This window comes from Haliotis rufescens, unplaced genomic scaffold (assembly GCF_023055435.1).
Source record: "Haliotis rufescens isolate VD_foot unplaced genomic scaffold, xgHalRufe1.0.p SCAF_31, whole genome shotgun sequence".
Lineage (NCBI taxonomy): Eukaryota > Metazoa > Mollusca > Gastropoda > Lepetellida > Haliotidae > Haliotis > Haliotis rufescens.
The window spans coordinates 5,104,580-5,119,714 of record NW_025964013.1 but is presented as its reverse complement, the minus strand read 5'-3'; the positions used below and the strand labels follow the sequence as shown (position 1 = coordinate 5,119,714).

Genomic DNA, 15,135 nt, shown 5'->3' with positions numbered 1-15,135 from the left:
CAACATTCGCGTTGACGACGGGAACGAGTGGACAGACTAAAATATTTCCTGCTCCTCTTGTTCTTTGTGAGTGACTACACAAAATCATAATATCCTGTTAATATATATTTCCCCAAAATCCTGTTCATGTATTTCCCTAATATCCTGTTCATGTATTCCCCTAATATCCTGTTCATGTATTTCCCCAATATCCTGTTCATGTATTACCCTAATATCCTGTTCATGTATTACCCTAATATCCTGTTCATGTATTACCCTAATATCCTGTTCATGTATTACCCCAATATCCTGTTCATGTATTTCCCCAATATCCTGTTCATGTATTTCCCTAATATCCTGTTCATGTATTTCCCTAATATCCTGTTCATGTATTACCCCAATATCCTGTTCATGTATTACCCTAATATCCTGTTCATGTATTACCCTAATATCCTCTTCATGTATTACCCTAATATCCTGTTCATGTATTACCCTAATATCCTGTTCATGTATTACCCTAATATCCTGTTCATGTATTACCCTAATATCCTGTTCATGTATTACCCTAATATCCTGTTCATGTATTACCCCAATATCCTGTTCATGTATTTCCCTAATATCCTGTTCATGTATTTCCCTAATATCCTGTTCATGTATTACCCTAATATCCTGTTCATGTATTACCGCAATATCCTGTTCATGTATTTCCCCAATATCCTGTTCATGTATTTCCCCAATATCCTGTTCATGTATTTCCCAAATATCCTGTTCATGTATTTCCCTAATATCCTGTTCATGTAGTTCCCTAATATACTGTTCATGTATTTCCCTAATATCCTGTTCATGTAGCTCCCTAATATCCTGTTCATGTATTACCCTAATATCCTCTTCATGTATTACCCTAATATGCTGTTCATGTATTACCCTAATATCATGTTCATGTATTACCCTAATATCCTGTTATTGTATTACCCTAATATCCTGTTCATGTATTTCCCTAATATCCTCTTCATGTATTTCCCTAATATACTGTTCATGTATTACCCTAATATCCTGTTCATGTATTACCCTAATATACTGTTCATGTATTACCCTAATATCCTGTTCATGTATTTCCCCAATATCCTGTTCATGTATTACCCTAATATCCTGTTCATGTATTTCCCTAATATCCTGTTCATGTATTTCCCTAATATACTGTTCATGTATTACCCTAATATCCTGTTCATGTATTACCCTAATATACTGTTCATGTATTACCCTAATATCCTGTTCATGTATTTCCCCAATATCCTGTTCATGTATTACCCTAATATCCTATTCATGTATTTCCCTAATATCCTGTTCATGTATTTCCCTAATATCCTCTTCATGTATTACCCTAATATCCTGTTCATGTATTTCCCCAATATCCTGTTCATGTATTACCCCAATATCCTGTTCATGTATTACCGCAATATCCTGTTCATGTATTTCCCCAATATCCTGTTCATGTATTTCCCTAATATCCTGTTCATGTATTTCCCTAATATCCTGTTCATGTATTACCCTAATATCCTGTTCATGTATTTCCCTAATATCCTGTTCATGTATTTCCCTAATATACTGTTCATGTATTACCCTAATATACTGTTCATGTATTACCCTAATATCCTGTTCATGTATTTCCCCAATATCCTATTCATGTATTACCCTAATATCCTATTCATGTATTTCCCTAATATCCTGTTCATGTATTTCCCTAATATCCTCTTCATGTATTACCCTTATATCCTGTTCATGTATTTCCCCAATATCCTGTTCATGTATTTCCCCTCATATCCTGTTCATGTATTACCCTAATATCCTGTTCATGTATTACCCTAATATCATGTTCATGTATTACCCTAATATCATGTTCATGTATTACCCTAATATCCTGTTCATGTATTACCCTAATATCATGTTCATGTATTACCCTAATATCCTGTTCATGTTTTACCCCAATATCCTGTTCATGTATTTCCCTAATTTCCTGTTCATGTTTTACCTAATATCCTGTTCATGTATTACCCTAATATCCTGTTCATGTATTACCCTAATATCCTGTTCATGTATTACCCTAATATCATGTTCATGTATTACCCTAATATCATGTTCATGTATTACCCTAATATCCTGTTCATGTATTACCCTAATATCATCTTCATGTATTACCCTAATATCCTGTTCATGTATTACCCCAATATCCTGTTCATGTATTTCCCTAATTTCCTGTTCATGTTTTACCCTAATATCCTGTTCATGTATTACCCTAATATCCTGTTCATGTATTTCCCCAATATCCTGTTCATGTATTTCCCTAATATCCTGTTCATGTATTTCCCCAATATCCTGTTCATGTATTTCCCCAATATCCTGTTCATGTATTACCGCAATATCCTGTTCATGTATTTCCCCAATATCCTGTTCATGTATTTCCCTAATATCCTGTTCATGTATTTCCCTAATATCCTGTTCATGTATTTCCCCAATATCCTGTTCATGTATTACCCTAATATCCTGTTCATGTATTTCCCCAATATCCTGTTCATGTATTACCCTAATATCCTGTTCATGTATTTCCCTAATATCCTGTTCATGTATTTCCCTAATATACTGTTCATGTATTACCCTAATATCCTGTTCATGTATTACCCTAATATACTGTTCATGTATTACCCTAATATCCTGTTCATGTATTTCCCCAATATCCTGTTCATGTATTACCCTAATATCCTGTTCATGTATTTCCCTAATATCCTGTTCATGTATTTCCCTAATATCCTCTTCATGTATTACCCTAATATCCTGTTCATGTATTTCCCCAATATCCTGTTCATGTATTACCCCAATATCCTGTTCATGTATTACCGCAATATCCTGTTCATGTATTTCCCCAATATCCTGTTCATGTATTTCCCTAATATCCTGTTCATGTATTTCCCTAATATCCTGTTCATGTATTACCCTAATATCCTGTTCATGTATTTCCCTAATATCCTGTTCATGTATTTCCCTAATATACTGTTCATGTATTACCCTAATATCCTGTTCATGTATTACCCTAATATACTGTTCATGTATTACCCTAATATCCTGTTCATGTATTTCCCCAATATCCTATTCATGTATTACCCTAATATCCTATTCATGTATTTCCCTAATATCCTGTTCATGTATTTCCCTAATATCCTCTTCATGTATTACCCTTATATCCTGTTCATGTATTTCCCCAATATCCTGTTCATGTATTACCCTAATATCCTGTTCATGTATTACCCTAATATCCTGTTCATGTATTACCCTAATATCATGTTCATGTATTACCCTAATATCTTGTTCATATGGGTGGTTTAAACATAGTTTTATTCAGAGGAAGAATTTGATTTTGTAATCAAGCGTAAAGGCTTATATACAGTATATACAACATCCACAGGATAACGATAATAATGAAATGTACAAATGAACGAGCATGAACAATATTATGATTTTATGTGAATCTTTGTGCATGTCAATATAGCTGTATAAATATATGTAAGCATTTTAGATATTCGTATAGTCCGGCATAAATACAAGAAACACTTGATTTTTAAATTCTTTAATCATATATTTTCAAGTGAATATTTTAGTTATGCCCTCCCAAAACAACAGTTTCACTGTTATCCCAAAAAGCGCAATTATATTGAAACACATTTTGTCAGTCACTTTTCGTATAAATACGAATTGATACATAGATTATATAAAAGTTGTTACTGAAGAAGACAAGTAGTTTATTCAGATGTCCCGTGTCTGTAAATACATAAGATTAACGTAAATAGGACGGTATACAAAAATTACAGGCACCCGGCCAATAGGCCTATGAGACTTTTATTAAAAGTAAAAGTTAAAATCATTCGTTGGCATAGAAAATGTAACAGTGCAGCTCGAGCTCTATCATCCGCTCAATTACTGCGCTATAGTGCGACCGCTGTCTCGCTATACCGTTACCGTGCCTCACACAACACTGACTCTCGCTTTACGATCCAACAATCCTTTTCGGTCTCGAGCCCCCACAGCGCTTATTGATCTTAACCCTTCTTATAACTCAGTACTTTTGAGAGAGTGGTAAATGATTTTTAATCTGACACATGCTCAATGTGCGCAAGGCAGGAGGAGTTCATTTGTGTTCTAATACGATAATATTTCTATATATTCTAATATTTTTAAGAAGACTTTATTAAAATATGTTGTATCTGAGAAAACATGGATGTCTAACCCATACATCCGCGATGAAAGTAATAGAATCGTTGTGTTAAGTTCATGTCAATATCATATGGCACAATGTTTAGCTGAAAAATATAAGATTTGCCGAGAGAGGGAGAAAACAGAACGAACTGAGTACTTTCTGTGACACTTTTTGTCTTTGATATTCAAAGTCCTTCTCAAGCAGCATCCAAACAGCTTCATAACAACATCTGCACATCGTGTAACACACCCTGAAGGTAGTGTCAACATCTGATGAGGCATGTTCGCACTATTCATGATTGAAATAGGCTCCAGTGCGAGCAGTGTAACCACACCTTTACACGACGGGACAACTATAATAGTCGCCGCTGTCATCTGCATCCTACATTAAAGCGAAAGTCCACATACTTCACCAAAGACTCCAAACGACCCTTCTTACAGTCATAGATGCTGAATGTCAACAATGTACCGATAGCTAGACTAGCCACCTGTATCTGCTGTGGTAATGCTAAGTGTTTACTCTCGGGTAAGAGGTTTTTTTCAACAATGCTCAACAAAGGGACGTGATTTTTTTCAATGTTGCAGACCTCCACCCGAACGCTTTTTACAGCCGGGAAATAGGACAGTATGACAGATATAGAAAAAAGAAAGATTTAAAGACGAAACCAGATCGGTGGAACACGTGTAGAGGCACGACAGGGAGTTCGTGACAAGGATCACTTAAAAGGAGTTTATAGAGGTCCTGTTCACAAGCACTGCAACTTGCTGTATCAATTTCGAAAACGTAAAGGCAAACAAAAGGAAGGGAACAAATCCAAACTTACTAACTTGTTTATTCTTGTTATTCTTCATAACCTCAGGGGTAGTCATCTGCTGATGAAACAGTTAGACAGGTCGGCGAAGCAGAAACTTAAAATACGTCCCATTTTAGTTCTTGAAACCCATTTGTCCAGAAACACTCCATGCTGTGGCCAGTCTCGGTTAAAGGTCTTTCCAAAATTCAACATGATGTTTTTATGGGTTCATACTAAGGAAGATAAAATGAAAAAATATGTTTCGAAAACTCAAAATTTAAACTATGTCGCCCATGGGCAAAAATATTTTCCTTTGCTCAAAACTCATATTTCTTGTTTTGCAAATGCATAAAGAAGTTTCTACAAGTATCATGACACATAATTCAACTCACAGTGAACTTAATTCAACTAATTGAGAGCCTTATTAAAATATTTCACCCACGGGCGAGCAAAGTTTCATTTGCTCATTTGCTCAAAGTACATGTTATCATCACTATTTGATAGTGAGTCATGAACACATGTTCATGGTATAGTCTGAATCGTACAATCGACGTTATGAATATTGAAATGGGTTTTCTCGCTTGTATTGCAAACACATAAGTTTGCGTCCACAAATATCCTGAGTCATTATTCAACTTATTTCTTTAACTTACTTCAGCTAATGTTTAGCGTTATTAAAATACTTGAAAGCTAATATTTGGTGCATGTTTGTGAAAAAGGTTTTCAATGACACACGTACATATCAATGTATTTACACAATAATTTTAGCAATTTACCATGGGAGCAAAATAAAAGCTTTTCGTTCAACTTAGCCTTTGAGTTTATGTACGTACTAAAATATAATATTTTGGTGTTGATTTCTCATAGATTTCGAACAGTTACATACAAATAGCTACGCCGTAAATGTCACAGATGAATGCAAGAAAGTTAATGCACATTGATATTTTTTAGGCAAGATGGGCCTTAATAATTTCAAGATGGTCTCAAATGTCAACCCAGTCTTCTAATTTTATACAGGATTGTTTTGTACTTATTGCTTGATAATGATATTGGATAATAAATACAATATCATACTTATGTATTCTTAATATCAAATAAATCAACACACCATGACAAAAGTAGAAAAGCTCCTCTGCAAGCCTGAGACTTTTGCTACTTTTATCAACTCATATATTTCATACCAAAGGACGCTGTGGGATATTTTCTATTCTTACATACTTGTGGACGAGAAACAATTTAAGATAAATGGTATCAAAGATATGTGTGATATCGAATTCCAGGTCCATGATTGGTTACTCCATAGTGATGACCTGATTATAATTCATTGATAAGTTGCCTGTGCTACAGTCGAAATCCCCTACGTCAGTGTCGAAACTTTATGGTTTAAGGGCGCACAAAATATTCTTTGATCTTATCAAGTTTGCATTTTCACCTGGCCCACACATGTAGCGGAAACGTTTTTTTGTGCAGGGTGACACCAGGTACACTACAGCGCAAGAATCCTTTACTTTAAAAAACATTTTGGTAAAACATTTTGTGTGGCTAAGCGGTGACTTCGCAGTATGTTTGTCACATTTCTGCGAAGCTCCACACACTCCGTTGAGCTACTGTTGAGTATCTGTGAAACTAACTATCCCTTTTATGGGACTAATTAGTTTTATGACCGCCGGGCGTCGGCGCAAGTGTGGTGTTGGAAGACTTAACTGAAATGAATTTTATTACACTCAGGCCGCTACCAGCGGCGTTGGAGGTACAGCATTGATCAACATATACATCACTCTAACAAATATACAATATATGTAACAAATATACAACAGATGTACCGAGCAGTGGCTTAATTAAATAAACATACAGGAATAGGGTTCAGTTACGAGACATATTGATAGAGTTAAATAGCAACATTATTGTTTTACAAAGTTCTGACACTGCAAACACGAAAACGTCGTTTTTTTCCGTATATGGTCATTGGATGGAAAAACGACATTATTTGGACGCTTTCAAACAATCGTTTTTCCGTCCAAATAACGTCGTTATTTGACATCGGAATTTACTTGGAGAGAACGATATCATCAAGCTCCTCCCTTTCGTGATTGACATTGTCAATCAAGCAACAGCGTCTACCGGTATTCCTACTTCTCAGATTTCATTGGTGAGTCTTAGACTACAGGCCCGAGTTTGACGATGTACACGAAGCACTTAGCGGAAGTACTGAAATCAATCGTTCTGCGCATGCGGATTGCTTAATGCCTTGTCCTAATTTTCCGTTCTGTGCATGCGCGATTTCGCGTATTGTTTCCACTATGTCACCACTATTTGACAATGATTCATAAACATTGTCTCGTGATAAGTTCGTGGCTTCCCTTGTTACGTTTCCTCCTTTGCTATCTTTTTACTTTTGTTGTTCTTACAGGTACATATATATCTTCTCTGCCTTAATTCACCTGATGAAGGAGTAAGTTTTTACTCCGAAACGTTGTGTTCCTCATAATAAAGACGTTGACATCCATACATTTTCTTCCTTATGTGTTTCACTTCTTAATGCCTTCAAAGCCTCAATCTACCTTTGTTTTTAAATGTGGAGATATTTGCGTGGATATAATATGGTCATGCCTATAAACATTTGGGTCTTTGTCTACATGGGCATTTAGACATAAATTTCATAGCTAAGGAAATTGCTAAATCTGCAGGGATGAAGTACACTTTATAGCAAGCTGTGATCTTTATTCACACTTTAGATATTCGTAATGGAGATCTGTAACTGAAGTTTATCGTAATTTTCCGCAACTCTCACCTCCTGACTAGCTGAACGTCTTAGTGCATTCTGATGCCATTGTAAAATTCCAGGCTGCCCTTCTTTCTGTGATTTTTTGACGGATGAAATCTATTGCGTTATAATACTCTCTGTTTGCTGATATTTCATATGTACATATTGTAAAATATTTACGATATTTTAAACGTATAATTCGATGCATGCAATGCAATCTGAACATGAGTGCGGATGCATGAAGGCGGTTATAGTTATAGCGCGATGGATGTAGGGGAATGGTAGGAGGGTGTATGTATGTAAGCACGAATACCGATACATGAAGGCGGATATAGTTATAGTTCGATGGATTTGGGGGAATGGTGGGAGGGTGGATTATGTATGTAAGTATGCGCATGTATCCATGATGGCTGACGTAGACATAATGATATGGTTGTAGGGATAAAGGGGAAAGATGAATGCGATGTGTGTGCGCGTGCGTACGTGCGTGCGTGCGTGCGTGCGTGCGTGCGTTGTGATACGAGGGTTGGCGAACATGTAGTCAGATGATGGTGTAAGTAAGTTCAGTGGTTGAGGATGTGGCAGGTATGAGTATTGATACATGCAGACTTGGGGTTGGGGGACTGGATGTGCCTGTACTGATGTCTTTTGTTTCACTCACTTATAGTGTTTTCTTTTACTCAATAAATGTTTTACGCATTTTAATGACTGAAAATGTGGTGTCTCAAAGGTCATACTGGCCGGGCATTCTACATATCTACCCGAACTACGTAGCCATTTTTAAATCTCACCAAGTTTCAGCTTTCGCCTCTTCCTTTGTGGAATGAGGTTTCACATTTGTAAAATGATCTCTCTTATCTGTCTGTACCATCAACTTAACTGCCCTCACCCCCTGCAGTTTTCCCTTCCCATATTGCCAAGCAGGTGACCCAAAAGGAGGAATACGGCCCTCCCTCAGTCCAGAAGCATGAGTTATACTGTGCCTACCACAATACGTTGTGAATACGTAGCCTTGCTGTGGTCAAACATTTTGCAACAATTTGGCAAACTTTGATGTGTTAACAGCACATATAATTCAGTTTTATTTCATCTTAATATATCAGTTGAATCCCACTTGACCTTTGAAGATCTGGGTTAGAATAGGTCTTCAGCAATCCATGCTTGCCGTTATAGGCGACTATGCTTGTCCAAAAACAAAGACAGCTACGCGATAAATCGCAAAGAACAGAGAAGAAGGAAGCGATATATATTTCACGATAAAACATTGTTCTATCATGACGTCATTTATGGAGATTCGAGCATGCACTCGCAACTTGAGGACGTCGTAGATTTGACGTTATTTGTGAGAGGGAAGTGTCTAGTGAGTTGTTCCCAATAGACGTAGCTGGGGAAGGTAGATAAATTCAATGCTGGAACAATCGCATCCGAAAGTGAGAGCGAAATGACAATCGGTATTGGGAGAAAAGGTACATATAATCGAGAAAAGTGTGAGAATATGCGGGAAAGACCAAATTCAAACCCTCCTGTTCATAAAATGGATTTATCTGGCAATGACGCGGTCGGAGTCTATTCAGGGAGTCATCATAATTTAAGTACGGGTACATATTTTTAAAGCATAAACTTTTTCCTAATATAACACCCTTAAAGAGGCTGTACGAAATGTTGATATCTCATATAAGAAATAAACGAGTCGTGGTCGTTGTTTATCGTACAATAAACAACTCCCACTCGCGGTTTGTTTCTTAATTACATGACCATATACACTGACATTATATCACATGTTTATCAGTTGACGAAAACGACAAAAGCCGTTCAATCATCACAAGAAACCCTTGCCAAAAGTAGCGCCAACTGCACGATTCCGACAACACCAGGAGCATGTTTCATTATTCACTATAAAAAATGATGACACTAGGTGCTCGCAAAAAGGCGATCTCATCCCGATCCACTGGTGGCACCCGCCACAAACACATGCAAAGGCAAGCCAATTGATCACCCGAAAAGGCACGGAAACACACGGTACAAGTCAAAATAGAGAATTGCATCAGACATCATTTTGGGCATTCATACGTCAAACCTAGAAATGCCAGCTACACGTCCAACGCAAAGCCCAAGCCAGGACCCGAATCCTTTGAACCCGCCCAAATAACCCCCCTGAGCACTAAGCTTGCCGAAATCCAAAGTTCTGTTAATAACATACATTTTCCCCTTACCTAAAGTAATCTATACTAGTTCTGAAGTAAATCGTATTTTCGGCGCATGAATCGCCGTATGTCATTTATTGCCGATAAACAGAATATGCACACTTTCTGACAGTAATGTGTGATAAGTCACGCACCAAACCTTTACTCTCGATATACATGTTGTTCTTACTTAAAACACTATTGGGCTAACAACGTATATTAAAGTGCTATGCTTTCCTGATGTGCTATCATTCTAATTTGAAATGATGACATAAATAGTTACCAATCATCCTTCAATATTTTTCAAGGTCGGTTTACTCACAAACATATTTGAATATATACAACAGCTATACTTACTTATCTTTATACTTAAAAGCATCAGGTTTGTCTGTCATACAGACCCCGAAAGAAATATGTCCAATACAGCCCAAAAATTGACAAAATGAAGAAAGTCTCTTGGCTCCTTTTTATTATATTTTTAACTATTGTTTAACAACTGGTTTTTTTCTGTAAAATATGTTCATTTCAGAGATTAGATGTTATTCTAGCATCAGGTCTGTGGTACGTTCACTGCATCAGCGTTGACATAAAAACGATATTTACATATATAGATACATACAGAGGAAATGCTTAGCATTTATCTTTTAAGGAAAAATGTGGGACTTGCTTAATACATATGTATGTGGACATATATGTATGGACATTTGGATGAATATAGATATACCTCCTTATAGATAGTGATCGTAGATGATTGTAGAAAGTGCATGAAGAAAATGGAATAATTATGTGAGTAATCGGGTAAATACCACGTTTAAATATTCAGCCATATTGCGATATTGGTTTCCAACATACAAGACGGACCATGAAATTATAGCTTGAATTTGGACCTGGCTTTCTGGTGTGATGTAACACCCCATAATCTCCTGTAGAAAAAGAGCTAAACACACGAATATAGATCACGAGATGAAACTGATGTATACATATGGACATACATTTGTGTAGTATTACAACGTTAATTCATCAGTATATATGTATTTTGCGCAAAAGGATATTGTAGGATCGACGCTTACATGCGCATTTAACCTATTCACCAGTGCTGTAATATTTAATTTATTTGTCTTTTGATACATATCGATAGGAACATGGAGAGTCTGTCTGAAGAAATATAGAAATGCTTTGGATCTTTTGGATAGTTGTACTTCACGGTTAGACTAACGCTTAGTCTCTGAAAATATGTTATTTTGGTTAAAACGACCAACTATATTTAAATTTAAAAGGAGCCCAAGTGAGATGGAAATTTCAGCCTGAACCTGTTGAACATCTAGGCTTGTTTCATTTGGGGCTCTAGCATTGCAGTAAGGCCTGGGCGGAAGGGAAAATAATATGGTTCAGGGACTGTGAGACAAACTACTTTACGATCTGTATTGCCGTCGTGATCTTTAGAGCTACGAAATTAGAGCCATCTGAGACACGACTCGACACCTGTTTGCACCCATCAGATACCAGTCACTACTGTCACTACTTCTCTCTCCAAACGAAAAAAATACGAAAAATGTCGGAAGTGTATAATTTAAATCCTTCTAATTTACTATTTAGATAGATGATTTAACTTTAAAGTAATTATATGTATCTCATGTTCAAAAATGTATTGTAGGTATCTGTGATGCTGGTACCGTTTTGTCGCCATTGTGTAGCTTTTGTGGAGTTATTATGAATATCAAATACATGTCTGCGACTTCATCAATGAACCATATGCAGTCTAACCCATTTAATTGGCGTGTATGGATATATTATCCATTTACTTATACACACTTATTATGGACAAATACATAATTTCATTGTACCTTATTATTAAAAAAAAATACCCGTGAAGATCCGGGTTAGAACAGGCCTTCAACAACCCATGCTTGTACGAATGCGACTAACGTAATCGGGTGGTCAGACTCGCTGACTTGGTGGATGATGTCATCGTATCCCAATTGCGTAGATCGGTGCTCTTGATGTCAATAACTGGATTGTCTGGTCCAGACTGGATTATTTACAAACCGCCGTCATATAGCAGGTATATTGTTGAGTGCGGTGTTTAACAACAAACAATGAAACAAAAACTATTATTAAACACCTTCCAACAATGAGAAATTCAACTTTTAATTTCTATATAGTTAGTTTTATTTATAAAATAATTTGATTCATAATTTAATCATTGTGCTGCTTTCTTGTCTGTCATTCAATGCACATGTTCAAACCCCTAAACTTTTAATATTTGATTTTTCACAACTGGTTACGTCAGTAGAGTTGCCTCGATCTTTTGTTTCCTACTCACACGAACAGATTATAATAATTTGTTTGTACTATCATATTTCAATTTATTTAACTCATAATACGAAATTAATAATTCATTTACCACAGTATAGATCATATTCGTATATATCACTATCTGATGTTAAGGTTTTATTGCAGAAATTATAATGAATTCAAAATGTAGAAAGATACACAATTTGCCATGATTTGAAATGCAATATTTCTAAATTTTAAAACTATACAAAGCATAATATAATGATTAGAATTCCTGTAACAGACAGTGTTTAAGAAAGAAATATTAGTCGATTAGTCCCATTTTTCAGATATGCCCTTCAGTTGTATTATTGTATATCTCCAGATAGACGTTTACATTGTAGTTCTCATTATTTGTGGATAATTCAAAAAGCAACATAGAAAATATATATGCTACCATGACGAAAGAATACAGAGTATACAATAACTCGCAATTGTTCAAAACGAGATTTCAAATCACAATAATATATCTGATATAAACATAGGTGGTGATGCTTTAATCTCTACATTGTGCCCGTGTTTGTGAGCCATTGTTCTATTCAGCAAACAGCCCAAACCCGAAACTCCACAATATATCCGATTACACTGACCCAGGCTGGACCCAAACGTCAGTTCTCCATGCGATACTGACATCCTTGTATGTCTCCCAAACCATAGAGAATAAATTTAAAAGGAATCCAGCTCAAGTCTAGAACGATTTGGCAAGCCCAGATTGCCTCAATTCTATCCATGGAAGTAAGCATTAATAAAACAGTATTGTTCTTGGCTCCTTTAGATTATATTTTGCAGATACATATTTTTAACTACGAAAATTCTACTGACACCGGTACTGTCCTTGTTGAAGCTATTTATAGCTCAAAAAAGAATTTCGAATTATCGTCCATTGTTCGATGTCAATACATCGATGACAAGTGAGGATATCATATAGTAATCGTTGATGCCGCGCTACACTATAATAAACAATATAATCAAGTTAACTAGTATGTACATTACTACAGTGAACATGTACCTGACCATGCCCTTCGTAATATCAAATACTAATATGTTATTGTGTGATGAATTTAACTGGATCATTGGTGACATGTGATATTAATATTCCATCAATTTCTTTCCTGGTTGGTCTATCCATATCTACAAAATAAAAATAAAATCAAAAGGAGGACAGAACAATTCTTAATTTCAGGCTAGAGCTGTGGAACTCTAGACTTTTCCAATCATTGTAGATTTGCGTTGGTCTCATTTTTACTTTATTCTCTTAGGTCTACGTCACAGCTCATACCACACAATAACAAGACCAGTTTGTCCCCCGCCGGAGCTCCTGGATTTTGGTTATATCATCTAACATGGGCAACTCTGCTCTTAAGTAAACAAGAACCTAATCAGTGAGGGGTCCTTTATCATCCCTATTTGACTGCTTATAAAAATCTTATATCTCTCCTCACAGCTGGTTAATATATAGTTTTGCTGCTGAATATTCGAAACAGAGTGATTGAGTTGGTACTACGCATGTCTACGGTTCCAGTTTGAATTACTGCAGCGCTCCATTATGAAAACAAATTGTTTTAACGCCGCTCTCAGAAATAAATGCAAATTGATTCTTGAATCTTGAAAGTTGTAGCATTTCCGCAAATCAGTATCACATGCAGTATACAGTATATCAACTTGTTGTTATCAACCAATACTCCTGTATAGAAATATGAAACATCAATGCTTGAGAATGCTGGTGAATAACCAATTTCGATTTGCCAACGAAACAAATTAACGTTGACAATAGCGGTAGGAATATATTCATGGATCAGTGATGACCCAGTTGTTTGCAAATGGAAGCTGTTGTCTCAGATGAATAGATGAAGTTATGCCGAAACTGTAAGCTCTTAGAACTCTGGTTTGCCAGCTGGGACCATGTCAATACATCATGTATGAAATGTATGAACGCATTGACAGAGAGTATTATTATCTTGAACGAATTCTGCAAACGAAGTAGACATTTGGGATTCCATTTATGCACACGAAGATGTTTCATTTATCAAAATATGCCTATGTTTGTTTGAAGGGAACGTGTTCTTCACCGACTTTGCTGCAGACTTCAATGCAGGGTTGGAGTACACAAAAACTATTCAGAGACATTCAATTCAATTAATTAATCAGTGTAACTACCAGTGCAAATGAAGAATGTTTATTATAACATGTCATTGTGTGTTTATGCGAATTCTGATTGGCAAGCGCTACATGTTTCGACTCAAACCGTAATAAACGCGAGAATGCGAGATCGCGACACCTGACCAATGTTGCTGTCTCGCGATCTCGCGTTCTCACGCTTTTGTGTCAATTGCCTTTTCAGTCATATGCAACTCTTTTCAAAAACGCGAGAACGCGAGATTGCAACCCTTGACCAATGTCGCGATCTCGCGTTCTCGTGCTTTTGTGCCAATTGGCTATGCAGTTATATGTAACTATTTTCAAAAAACGCGAGAACGCGAGTTTGCGACACTTGACCAATGTCGCTATCTCGCGATCTTGTGCTTTTGTGTCAATTGCTTATACAGTTATACGCGAGAACGCGAGATTGCGAAACTTGACCAATGTCGCGTTCTCGCGTTCTCGCGTTTTTCTGCCAATTACCTTGAAAGTGACCTAGTGGCTCAGTCCTCTGAGGCGTCGCAATTCGCTGTGTACGTAAAGTTGCGTCCCTTGGGCGTGCCAGAAACCTATGATGGTGGGTTTCGTCCCATTTGAAGCTGACAAGCCAGGGAATAACTGAAATATAAATACTGTTCAAAGCGGTGTTGAGCCAAACTCACTCACTTATTCAGAGCCATGCACGGAGTAGGAACAC

General features: G+C 36.6%; 1 protein-coding gene across 5 annotated transcripts in view; it reads right to left on the bottom strand.

Annotated features, from left to right (window-relative positions):
* LOC124119067 overlaps window positions 1-15,135 on the bottom strand; it is a 117,845-nt gene that overhangs the window by 75,295 nt on the left and 27,415 nt on the right. Inside the window, exon 2 of one of the 5 annotated variants that reach the window (XM_048380545.1) lies at window positions 14,922-15,056. The exons of the other annotated variants lie outside the window; for them this stretch is intronic. The gene's annotated coding sequence lies outside the window, so the exon portion shown is untranslated. The remainder of the gene's footprint in view (window positions 1-14,921; window positions 15,057-15,135) is intronic. 5 annotated transcript variants of the gene reach the window in all.